This window comes from Arachis hypogaea, chromosome 18, assembly GCF_003086295.3.
Source record: "Arachis hypogaea cultivar Tifrunner chromosome 18, arahy.Tifrunner.gnm2.J5K5, whole genome shotgun sequence".
Taxonomy (NCBI): Eukaryota; Viridiplantae; Streptophyta; class Magnoliopsida; order Fabales; family Fabaceae; genus Arachis; species Arachis hypogaea.
In genome coordinates, this window is record NC_092053.1 from 110,436,351 (window position 1) to 110,448,463 (window position 12,113).

Below are 12,113 nucleotides of genomic sequence, written 5' to 3' on the forward strand. Positions count from 1 at the left end.
GATTATAGGTGTTTTCATAAGGTTCACCCATGTAATTCACCTCTGCTATTGCAGGGTTCTCAGGATCATAAGCTTCTTCTTCAGAAGATGCCTCTTTAGTACTGTTGGATGATTCCTTCAATCCATTCAGACTCTGAGAGATCATATTGACTTTCTGAGTCAATATTTTATTCTGAGCCAATATGGCATTCAGAGTATCAATTTCAAGAACTCTCTTCCTCAGAGGCGTCCCATTACTCACAGGATTCCTTTCAGAAGTGTACATGAACTGGTTATTTGCAACCATGTCAATGAGTTCTTGAGCTTCTGCAGGCGTTTTCTTTAGGTGAATAGATCCACCTGCAGAATGGTCCAGTGACATGTTTGATAGCTCAGACAGACCATCATAGAATATGTCCAGGATGGTCCATTCTGAAAGCATGTCAGAAGGACACTTTTTGGTCAGTTCCTTGTATCTCTCCCAAGCTTCATAGAGGGATTCACCTTCCTTTTGTCTGAAGGTCTGAACATCCACTCTAAGCTTACTAAGCTTTTGAAGAGGAAAGAACTTGGCTAAGAAAGCCTTGACCAGCTTATCCCAAGAGTTCAGGCTATCTTTAGGTTGAGAGTCCAACCATACTCTAGCTCTGTCTCTTACAGCAAACGGGAAAAGCATAAGCCTGTAGACCTCGGGATCAACCCCATTGGTCTTTACAGTATCACAGATCTGCAAGAATTCAGTTAAGAACTGAAAAGGATCTTCTGATGGAAGTCCATGGAACTTGCAGTTCTGTTGCATCAGAGAAACTAATTGAGGTTTAAGCTCAAAGTTGTTTGCTCCAATGGCAGGAATTGAGATGCTTCTTCCATGTAAATTGGAATTAGGTGTAGTAAAGTCACCAAGCATCTTCCTTGCATTATTATTATTTTCGACCATGTCTCCTTCCTTTTTGAAAATTTCTGTCAGATTTTCTCCAGAGAGTTGAGGTTTAGCTTCCCTTAGCTTCCTCTTCAGAGTCCTTTCAGGTTTAGGATCAGCTTCAACAAGAATGTTCTTATCCTTGTTCTTGCTCATATGAAAAAGAAGAGAACAGAAAATATAGAATCCTCTATGTCACAATATAGAGATTTCTTTATGTGAGTAGAATAAGAAAAGAAATTCGAACATAGAAAGAGGGAGTGGGTTCGAATTTTTAAGAAAGCGAAGTATTAGTAGATAAATAAATAATTAGAAAGAGATGAGGGAGAAGAATTTTCGAAAATTAAATAAATTAAAATGAAAGTATTTTTATTTTTAATTTAAAATCAAAGTTAGAATTCGAAAATTAGAAAGAAAAATGAAATTAATTTAAATTGAAATTTAAAACAATTAGTTAATTAAAATTGAATTTTGAAAAAGAGGGATGTGATTTTCGAAAATTAGAGATAGAATTAGTTAGGTAGTTTTGAAAAAAGATAAGAATCAAACAAAAAGATAGGATTAGTTTGAAAAAGATTTGAATCTTAATTTTTGAAAAGATAAGATGTTAGAAAAGAAGTTAGAAAGAATTTTGAAATTGATGTTGAAAAGATGTGATTGAAACTTATTTTGAAAAAGATTTTGAAAAAGAAATTTAAAAAGATTTGATTTTGAAAATTAAAGTTGATTACTTGACTAACAAGAAACAAGAAGATTTGATTTTAAAATTTAAAGATTGAACCTTTCTTATTAGGCAAGTAACAAACTTAATATTTTTGAATCAATCACATTAATTGTTAGCATTGAATTCGAAAATATGGACTAAAAATAAGAAAAGGATTTTGAAAATTAATTTGAAATTTTTGAAAATATGAAAGAAAAATGAAAAAGGTTTGATTTTTGAAAAAGATTTGAAAAAGATAAGATTTTTAAATTGAAAATTTGATTTGACTCATAAGGAACAACTAGATTTTAAAAATTTTTGAAAAAGTCAAGTCAAATATTCGAGTTTTATGAGAAGAAAAGGGAAAGATATTTTTTTATTTTTGAATTTTTAATGATGAGAGAGAAAAACATCAAAAAGACTCAATGCATGAAAATTTTGGATCAAAACAAATGATGCATGCAAGAACACTATGAATGTCAAGATAAACACCAAGAACACTTTGAAGATCATGATGAACATCAAGAACTTATTTTTGAAAAAAATTTTAAGAAAAGAAAAACATGCAAGACACCAAACTTAAAAATTTTTCATGTATAGACACAAACAAATTGAAAATGCATATAAAAAATAAGAAAAGACACAAAATAAGAAAATATGAAGATCAAACAAGAGGATTCATCAAGAACAACTTGAAGATCATGAAGAATGCAATGCATGAATTTTCGAAAAAATGCAAGAAAGAGATAAACATGCAATTGAAACCAAACTTAAAATTTGACTCAAGACTCAAACAAGAAACATCAAATTTTTGGTTTTTTTTCGAAAATTATTTTGGGAAAAACGAAAAAGAAGAAATTTTTTTTGTATTTTTCGAAAATAAGAAATAAAAAGCTTAAAAATAAAATAAAATTACCTAATCTGAGCAACAAGATGAACCGTCAGTTGTCTAAACTCGAACAATCCCCGGCAACGGCGCCAACAACTTGGTGCACGAAATTGCGATCATCAACAATGGCTCCAAAGACTTGGTGCTCTCAAACGTGAATCACACTTTGTCACAACTTCGCACAACTAACCAGCAAGTGCACTGGGTCGTCCAAGTAATAAACCTTACGTGAGTAAGGGTCGATCCCACGGAGATTGTCGGCTTGAAGCAAGCTATGGTCACCTTGTAAATCTCAGTCAGGCGGATTCAATTGATTATGGATATTTAATAATTAAAAGATAAATAGAATGTAAAAAAAAGATAGAGATACTTATGTAATTCATTGGTGAGAATTTCAGATAAGCGTATAGAGATGCTTTTGTTCCTCCTGAACCTCTGCTTTCCTGCTGTCTTCATCCAATCATTCCTACTCCTTTCCATGGCAAGCTGTATGTAGGGCATCACTGTTGTCAATGGCTACATCCCATCCTCTCTGTGAAAATGGTCCAATGCGCTGTCACTGCATGGCTAATCTTCTATCGGTTCTCGATCATACTGGAATAGGATTTACTATCCTTTTGCGTCTGTCACTACGCCCAGCACTCGCGAGTTTGAAGCTCGTCACAGCCATCCCTTCCCAAATCCTACTCGGAATACCACAGACAAGGTTTAGACTTTCCGAATCTCAGGAATGGCCGTCCATGGGTTCTAACTTATACCACAAAGATTCTAATATCTCGGACTCGGTCCTCTGTATTAGATATCTAAGAGATACTCATTCTAGCTTGTTTGCATGTAGAACAGAAGTGTTTGTCAGGCACGCGTTCATAAGTGAGAATGATGATGAGCGTCACATAATCATCACATTCATCATGTTCTTAGGTGCGAATGGATATCTTAGAATAGGAATAAGCTTGAATTGAATAGAAAAACAATAGTACTTTGCATTAATATATGAGGAACAGCAGAGCTCCACACCTTAATCTATGGTGTGTAGAAACTCTACCATTGAAAATACATAAGTGATGGAGGTTCAGGCATGGCCGAATGGCCAGCCCCCAAACATGATCTAAAGATGAAACTAAAGATGTTCCAAAAGATGTAAATACAATAGTAAAAAGTCCTATTTATGCTAAACTAGTTACTAGGGTTTACAGAAATGAGTAAATGATGCAGAAATCCACTTCTGGGGCCCACTTGGTGTGTGCTTGGGCTGAGCATTGAGCTTTACACGTGTAGAGACTTCTCTTGGAGTTGAACGCCAGTTTGTAACCTGTTTCTGGCGTTTAACTCCACTTTGCAACCTGTTTCTGGCGTTTAACTCCAGAATGCAGCATGGAATTGGCGTTGAACGCCAGTTTGTATCGTCTAAACTCGGGCAAAGTATGAACTATTATATATTGTTGGAAACCCCTGGATGTCTACTTTCCAATGCAATTGAGAGAGCGCCATTTGGAGTTTCGTAGCCCCAGAAAATCCACTTTGAGTGCAGGGATGTCAGAATCCAACAACATCTGCAGTCCTTCTTCAACCTCTGAATCTGATTTTTGCTCAAGTCCCTCAATTTCAGCCAGAAAATACCTGAAATCACAGAAAAACACACAAACTCATAGTAAAGTCCAGAAATGTGAATTTTAATTAAAAACTAATAAAAATATACTAAAAACTAACTAAATTATAGTGAAAATTATGTAAAAACAATGCCAAAAAGCGTATAAATTATCCGCTCATCACCCTACCCTAACCCGCCCCCACGGGTACCCGCCCCGCCCCTACCCACCCCTATAAAAATTAAATAAAATTTTAATTTTTACACATTTATATATAAATTAAGATACAAACAGAAGCAACAGTGTCAAATAACTTGAAATTAAAAAAAAAATTAATGTTTCATCACTACAAATTTAATAGTATAATAAAGAAATTACATCAAAAGAGTCTTCAATCATTATTCTTGATCACTTTTCATATCTTCATCATCATTAAAGGTTTGAAGGTCAAGATTCAAACCTAAAATTCAAAAGAGGTAGAAATTAATAAATTAATTAGTATTATGTAAAAAATTAACATAAATAAATATTAAGTAATAAAGGAAACAGAAACAAACATTAAAATAGAGAAAAAGGAAAATATATTAAGGTGAAATGCAACCTGCTCCTGGTATTCTTTTGCATATTGCTTTGCCCTCCTGTAAATGAGCTTGCGGCTCTCAACTCTCTTCTTCTTTGCAGCATTAAACTCCTCCTTTTTCTTCAAGGCCCATTCCTCCTCCCTCTTCTGCTTCTTAAGCACAGACTCGGGAACAATTGCTTTCACCTCCTCACCCATCTCTGCCATTCATTCAAAATAAAAATCTCAGTTATAATTAACATCCAACAAAGAATTCATTAGTTTCAATTATTATACTGACACATTTCAGCTCCAACTCAAAAGCTAAATGTTCAGTGTTTCAAATAAGAAAACTACATGCTCTCTTAAACAATAAAAAATAGGTCCTTCCAATGTTTTTTAACAATGAAAATCCATTTACATTAAATTCATACTAAGAACAGAGAAATTTCAATGTTTTTTTAACAATGATAATCCAATTTTCCACACAACATGCTGAATACAAGCTAATCAGATCACGAGATATAATAGGAATAATACGGACAAATCAAACGAACGACAGAAAAGAATTGAAGCCGAAGCAAGGAATGAAAATCAACACAATTGAATGAGACAAATAATGAACAAGACATAATCATAAAAATAATACGCAGAATTAAATTAAAAAAAATGGGAGTTTGATCAGGAAAGCATTGAAGAAATCTTTTAGGAGTGTAGTTTCAAGTAATATTTCTTATGAAAATGAAAAAAAAAGCTTTAGCACCATATGTTTTGCCCTATTCATTTATAACTGAAAAGCAGCATAATCCATAACTGCGTGTTGCATCCAAAAGGAAAATTGTTGCAGATGAGATGAATAAAAAATCAGATTTACATATTTATAGATTTAAAACATCAACAACACAAAATAAAAAATTAGATTCACAGATTTAAAACATCAACAACACAAAATCAAAATTCAAAGCATCAATAATTAACATCACAAAATCAACCATCAACACCACAAAATCAGATTATCAACTATCAACAACAATCATAAATAATATTATGAGTCTAATTTAACTATTTTAACATAAAAAATAAATCATAAAAATTAACTTAAAAAAAACTGAAGAAGAGAGTCGGAGAGGAGTGCTTACCAGTTAGCAGAAAGACGATGAGGGAGAGGCGAGCAGAGACCAGAGATCGCAGACTGGAGAGGCGAGCCGGCGAGGATAGTGACGGTGAGAACAGTGACGTTGAGAAGAAAAGTGGGAGCGACGCCGATGTGAGCTCGATGAGGGACAGCGATAAGGTGACCGACGGTGGCTGTGACGACGCCGCCGGCTGCAGTGATGGGCGAGCTTTGACGGCGACTGACTGGTGGTCTGGTGCAGCTGAGCAGAGGCGGTCGGCCTTGGAAAAGAGCTGAAGAGGGCGGCGTCCTTGGAGAAGAGATGAAGTCTGCAGAGGTGTGAGTTGAGGGTTGGGATTTGGGAACTAAAGGTAAGTGGCAGTGGGTGAGATATGAAGACTGAACCCTAATCCCAAAAATTATGTATTTATATATGTGCACTCCGGGGCGGGTAGGGGTGGGTTTATCCTGAACCCGACCTTGCCCCGCCCCGTTCAACTACCTGCCCCGATATGAACCCGCCCCGCTCCGGGTCGGGTTTAAACCAGCCCCGATCGGGTAGGGGAGGGACGGGTACCCGCGGGTTTGGGTTCTACTGCCACCCCTAGTTATCTTTGATTTCTCCTACACTTACAAAATAATTCTTTCATGAAAACTTAAAATATACAAAAGAAAAGGGAAAAAGATCTTGTGCATATTCTACAATAGAAATATGACAACCATGAAATGTGCTAAATAGAGCATAGTTTTGATACATCTATATTGATCTTCTTATTTTATTGATACTGATTTTCTAGTTGTTCATGAATTACTAATTGGACTTTTTCTTTTGTAAAGCTTTTGGGCCTTATACAGCGGCAAGTGAGAGAATTGAGAGGAACTAGTCATGCTAATTATATTGCAATAGTGACGTTAATTAGAATTCCAAATGTTGAAAAGTCAGCTCTTGCCAATTCCTTGCATCAAGTGGGAGAATTAGTGCAGTAGGTATTTAAATTTAAAATTTTCTTACAATTTTGATGTAGAGTAGTTGACATGCTCAACTTTTGAAAAATACAAGTTGATGTGTATTTTGTCAGTTTGATGAGTTCTATCTTGTAAATTTATTCCCTATGGAAAAATTCACCTTATAGAAAAAGGAAAGTTGAGGCATGAAACTGTGAGTCCAGAACCTGGGAAGACTAAAGACATAAGAAGTTTTAAGGTTAGCTATGTGTTTTATCCCTGCAGTTTGTATAATATTTTAATACTTTTGTAGAGTTACATAGTTGTAAAACTCTATAATAGTTTTCTTTCATTCAATATTTCGTACTTCTATTTGTTGACTTCCTAAATAAATTTATTCTTTTATAGGTGAAACAAAAAAGATTATTCAAACCCTGTGTCTAATGCTACCTTTTAGCTTGCTCTCTGTTCTTTAAAAGTTTTTGACAAAGTTTTGCTGTTTAACTTTGATAAAAAGAATATAATAAAGCTCAGAAGAATGACATGAGGTTTGGGGGACAAGTGATCCTCACAAAAGAAAAAATAGATAAAAGAAAAGCAATTAATGAAGCATAGTTATTCTTATCTTATTTTTAGGAACTAGTAGGAACAAAATTTTGCATCCAATTTTTAGTGCATTAGTCTTCTGGTTTTTGTGTATGATTACATGCTACCTCTTCTAATTTTTTAATTAATTTTGCCTTACAATTTCTTGTCATATTGCATTCAGTTCGTTTACAATCTCTTTGGGTTTCTTGGTTTAGGCATTCAGTTTGTACTTATTTATATCTTGGTTTAGGAAAAGTCGACATGCTTGTATGCGGGATAGGTACTGGTGGTACCATCACTGGTGCAGGAAAATATCTGAAAGAGAAGAATTCTAACATAAAGGTTAACTGTATACTTTCAGACCAAGGAAATCCCTTTGTTTTTCAAGAAATTCTATCCTTCTAACCACCCCTTCCATCTAAAATGAATGGATTTTCAGAAAAGATAAGAGAACAAAGATTGCAGGGTAATGAACAATTAACACGGGAATTTTTATTATTATCCATCTAAGAGTGCACGTCTGCATCCTCCATCGAAGTTCGTTCACGTGCTGCTTTGGGTTGCCGGAGACACCAAGCAAGAGAGAGAGAGAGAGAGAGAGAGAGAGATGATCGACCACTAGAAGAAGAAGATATTAACTATTACAGGGAGAAGAAAAACATTTAGTAATAATGCACTCTATGTTTTTGTTATTTTGCTTCTTAGAAATTGGAATCATTTAAATATATTTTGTTGTCTAGTTATTACAGCTGAATCTTTAGCTCTGACCCTGCAAGCATCTTGCAATTTAAAAGATTCAAAAGAACTTTTTGAAAGGTTATTCCAATATTATTAATTTGTTATATCCTTGGATTTAACTTTCACTATATCTGGAATCATGTTATATTTCAACCTGCAGATGTCTAAATGCACAGAAAGTCTTACTTCCTGATGACCATATTCAGGTTTGTTGTTCCCTGACAAGTAGTTTACTGGCTTCCACTTTCCATTCTATTTAACTTTCAAATTCCTCCAAAATTTCTGGCAATAAACTGATGCATACACAAAGATACTGTTTTATTGCATCTATGCTTGCAATAATGAATATGCTGGCTGAAGTAATTGGTTCTATTTTGTTTGGGTAAAATTTGTGCAGGTGGATTTGACACCGCACATGCAGCTGCTCGGTGAGTGAGCGAGCTAGCATATATATATTTCTCTCTCCTCACCTTTCTTTCTTTTTGTATTAATTCATTTTTCTGCTTTGGATGGTGCTTATGATAGAGTGGCAATTAAGTTCCGTGGAGTGGAGGCTGACATTAACTTCAACATAGAAGACTACGAAGAAGACTTGAAGTAGGTGATTCATCAATTAATTAATTCATTCATTTGATTTGCATCTCTATTCTCCAAGTTTGATACATTACGGTGGTGTGTTGTGTAAAATAATAAATAGATGATGAATTTGACAAAGAAAGAATTTGTGCACGTGCTTCGGTGACAAAGCACTGGGTTTCCAAGAGGAAGTTCCAAATATAGAGGCGTTACCTTGCACAAGTGTGGAAGATGGGAGGCTTGTATGGGCCAATTTCTAGGCAAAAAGTATGCCCCCTCTTCCCCCCCTCCCCTTCAATTTCATCTATTTTGCTAAGCTACCCTCAATTTTATTTTATTTTATTAGGTACGTTTATCTGGGCCTCTTTGATACTGAGATTGAAGCTGCCAGGTATCTGCTTCTCTCAATTTTGTTATTTCCAATTTCACTTTAAATAAATGCATTGTGCTGAATGAATGCAAATTGCAATTTCCCTGACGCTCTATATATAAAAAAGAATTCACCTTATCATCAGTTTATGTACAAATATTTGTTAGTGAAGTTTTTCTCTCCAAAGAAATATGCAAAGATCTTCCAGTGTGTCAAGAGCTTTTGGTGAGTTCTTCATTGATTTGTCAACTACAGCTTCAGTTAGATTGCCAGTAATACATAATAGTAATCTGTACTCTGCATTATTATTGCAAGAAGGAGAGCATCACCGATCTTATTAATGGTAAGTCTAATTATAAGTCCCAAGGAGAAAAGGCCATTCATCTCATACCCTTTGTGCTTTTCCTTTGTGCTTTCATTCTTTGGATTTTCTCTCATCCCTGCACCTTATAATAATGTACCCAAAAGATCAATAATATATATGCTTAATTAGCTTCAGTATATATATATATATATATATCTTAATTATTTTTTTCTGCTTTCCATATGTCATTCATATCCATATATAATTAGAGCGTATTCCATCTTTTTTGTATACATATACACTTAGTATATGATCGTTTTCTGAACTTGAGTCATTTTCTATCTCAGATTCTCTTTACAAGATGGAGTAAGAAACAAAGATGTTGGAACAAGTTTTCGGGATGAAACTCACACAAGAGACCAAGAAACTAAGGCAGGCTTGTTTTAAAGTTAATTACGAAAGGAGGAAACTTTTGGCCTCCAAATCTTATTCATCATCACTTAGCTAAGCTATTTGTCTTGTATATTCATATTCTAAGTAGTAAAAACAGCACTTATTAGATGGTTTAAATACATTATTAGATATTAACATAGTTTAGGGAACTGGATGGTAGATTTGAATGATTAGTGTTTATTGCAATGCTTGTATTTTGGTAAGTTTAGTAAGACAAGGTTTTGTATAGGAGTTATTACTTTTGATTTTCAATAATAAAAAATTATATATTATATTAATATTTTGTTTATGAGTTATATAATATTTCATTTATAGATTATGATTTATTGCTATTGTGAAATTTTAATCACAAAATTATTTATTTAACGCGATAAAATAACAGTAAATATTTTTTTTTAAACGAAAAAAATGTCACTGTCAGGGTAAAACGGCGGTTCAAAAATGCCATTTTAACCAACCAAAACGCTACTGTCAGGGTAAAAATGGTGGTTCAAAAATGCCGTTTTAACCAACCAAAACGCCACTCTGTCAGGGTAATAATGGCGGTTCAAACTGCCCTTTTAATCTATCCAAAAACCGCCATTTTAATCCTGGAAATAACGGCAGTTTGAACTGCCGTTTTAACCAACCAAAATGCCACTCTGTCAGGGTAATAATGGCGGTTCAAACCGCCATTTTAACCTATCCAAGAACCGCCATTTTAACCCTGGAAATAACGACAGTTCAAAAACCACTGTTTTAACCTATTCAAAAACCACCGTTTTAACAGGGAATTGTGGAGATTTTCGGAAAACCGCCGTAATAACCCGAATGGCATCCAGAATTACGTCGCTTTACGAAACCGCCGTAAATACCAAAAAAACCGCCATTTTTACCAGAATTTTTTGTAGTGAGTTGATTATTCTAGTTAGACAATTCAAATTTGGATGATGAACAATTGATAATATAAGCTGAAATTTAAATGACTTGATAAAGAAGTAAATGAAAGTAATAAATGTCTTGAATGTAAATGAAGGGAATGTAAACGACTGAAAGTTAAATTGCAAGCATGTAAATAATTAGAATGTAAATGGCAAGAATTAAAGTGAATAAAAGCAATAGTAAAGTGTAAGGTAAATAATCAACGTAAATGCATCAATTAAAGATAATTTTAAAGTAAGATAAGAAGATAATGATGGGAAGGATATTGGGGTAGAAAGATGTTGAGTTCTCAAGATCAATAGCTCTCATCTCCACTTCAATCATGTAATCATTGATTTCTTGACAAATTATAAGTAATTGAATTCTAATTTCTTGGTAATTCAATTTCTCTTAATTTGATCAATTGCCAATTCCTTGATCAATTGCTCATGAGAAGAGATGAGACATATTCTCTGACTTATCACCACACAATTCTTTAAAATCTAGATAGGATTGATTCAATGCCACCTAGTAAATCCAAATCCATAATAATGAGAATTGAGAGAAAGAGTTTTCAAGCTTGATTTCATGAATTCACTTTTTCAAGTGATCATAAAACCCAATTTGGATTTAAATTATCTTACGATAGATTTAGATCTTTCATGAAAAACGAAGACTCTTTCTAAAAAAGTAATTGAAAGATGAATTGAAGTTGAAGAATTAATTACATTAATCTATTGAAATTCAACAAAATTCTTTTTCCCAATGAAGAGAGAATTACCTACTCATATCTCAAAGAATTATAAAATGAGTATGAGAATGTGAAAGAGGTAGAAAGTGAAGTGTGAAAAAAATGAAAAAAATGTTTCCATTACAAAGGTTCATTCTATTTATAATCTATCCTAAATTACAAATTCAAATAAAATTCAAATTATAATCAAATACACTTTCTAACTAACTATCACTAGTGATCTTCGTTGCTCCCTTTGAATCTAATCCTTGTGAGTTATTGTGTTGATGGTAGTGGGCTTGATTAGTTGGGCTTGATGACCATTAGACTTGGTCAATGATTTGTCAATTTCAAGCACCAATTACGACATACCATATTGATAAACCACTATTTTATGGTTTATCTTGTGTTTAATTGAATGGTTTCATCAAATCTTCACCCACTAATTCATACTAATTGCATGATTTTATAATTCCTACCTAGTATTATTCTATAGTTGAAAACTTGCTTCCTAAAGATCTTTACTTAGTATATTTTAATTCTCCTTTATACCATTCGATGCCGTGATCCGTGTGTTAAGTGTTTCAGGCTTCATAGGGCAGGGATGGCTTGGAAAATAGAGAAGAAGCTTGCAAAAATGGAAGGTACACAAAAAACTAAGGAGATCACCAGCGAACACTGACGCGAGCGCATGGCTCACGCGAACGCGTGGAATGGAGAAAATCGCAGCGACGCGAGCGCGTGCCTGACGCGAACG

The 12,113-nt window shown here is 34.1% G+C and overlaps 1 long non-coding RNA gene and 1 other non-coding gene across 3 annotated transcripts; both read left to right on the forward strand.

Moving 5' to 3' along the window:
* Positions 1–415: 415 nt before the first annotated feature.
* Positions 416–523, forward strand: LOC112774820 (small nucleolar RNA R71). The gene has a single exon (XR_003189279.1). It is a non-coding gene; the product is annotated as a small nucleolar RNA R71 (small nucleolar RNA).
* Positions 524–7,190: 6,667 nt separating this feature from the next.
* LOC140181729 (uncharacterized) lies at positions 7,191–10,004 on the forward strand. Of its 2 annotated transcripts, XR_011876849.1 has the most exons (6): positions 7,191–8,229; positions 8,421–8,451; positions 8,549–8,620; positions 8,721–8,866; positions 8,946–9,312; positions 9,621–10,004. It is a non-coding gene; the product is annotated as an uncharacterized lncRNA (long non-coding RNA). The 2 variants fall into 2 exon arrangements; XR_011876848.1 differs by having other exon boundaries at positions 7,193–8,229; positions 8,946–10,004.
* The last annotated feature ends 2,109 nt before the right edge of the window (positions 10,005–12,113 follow it).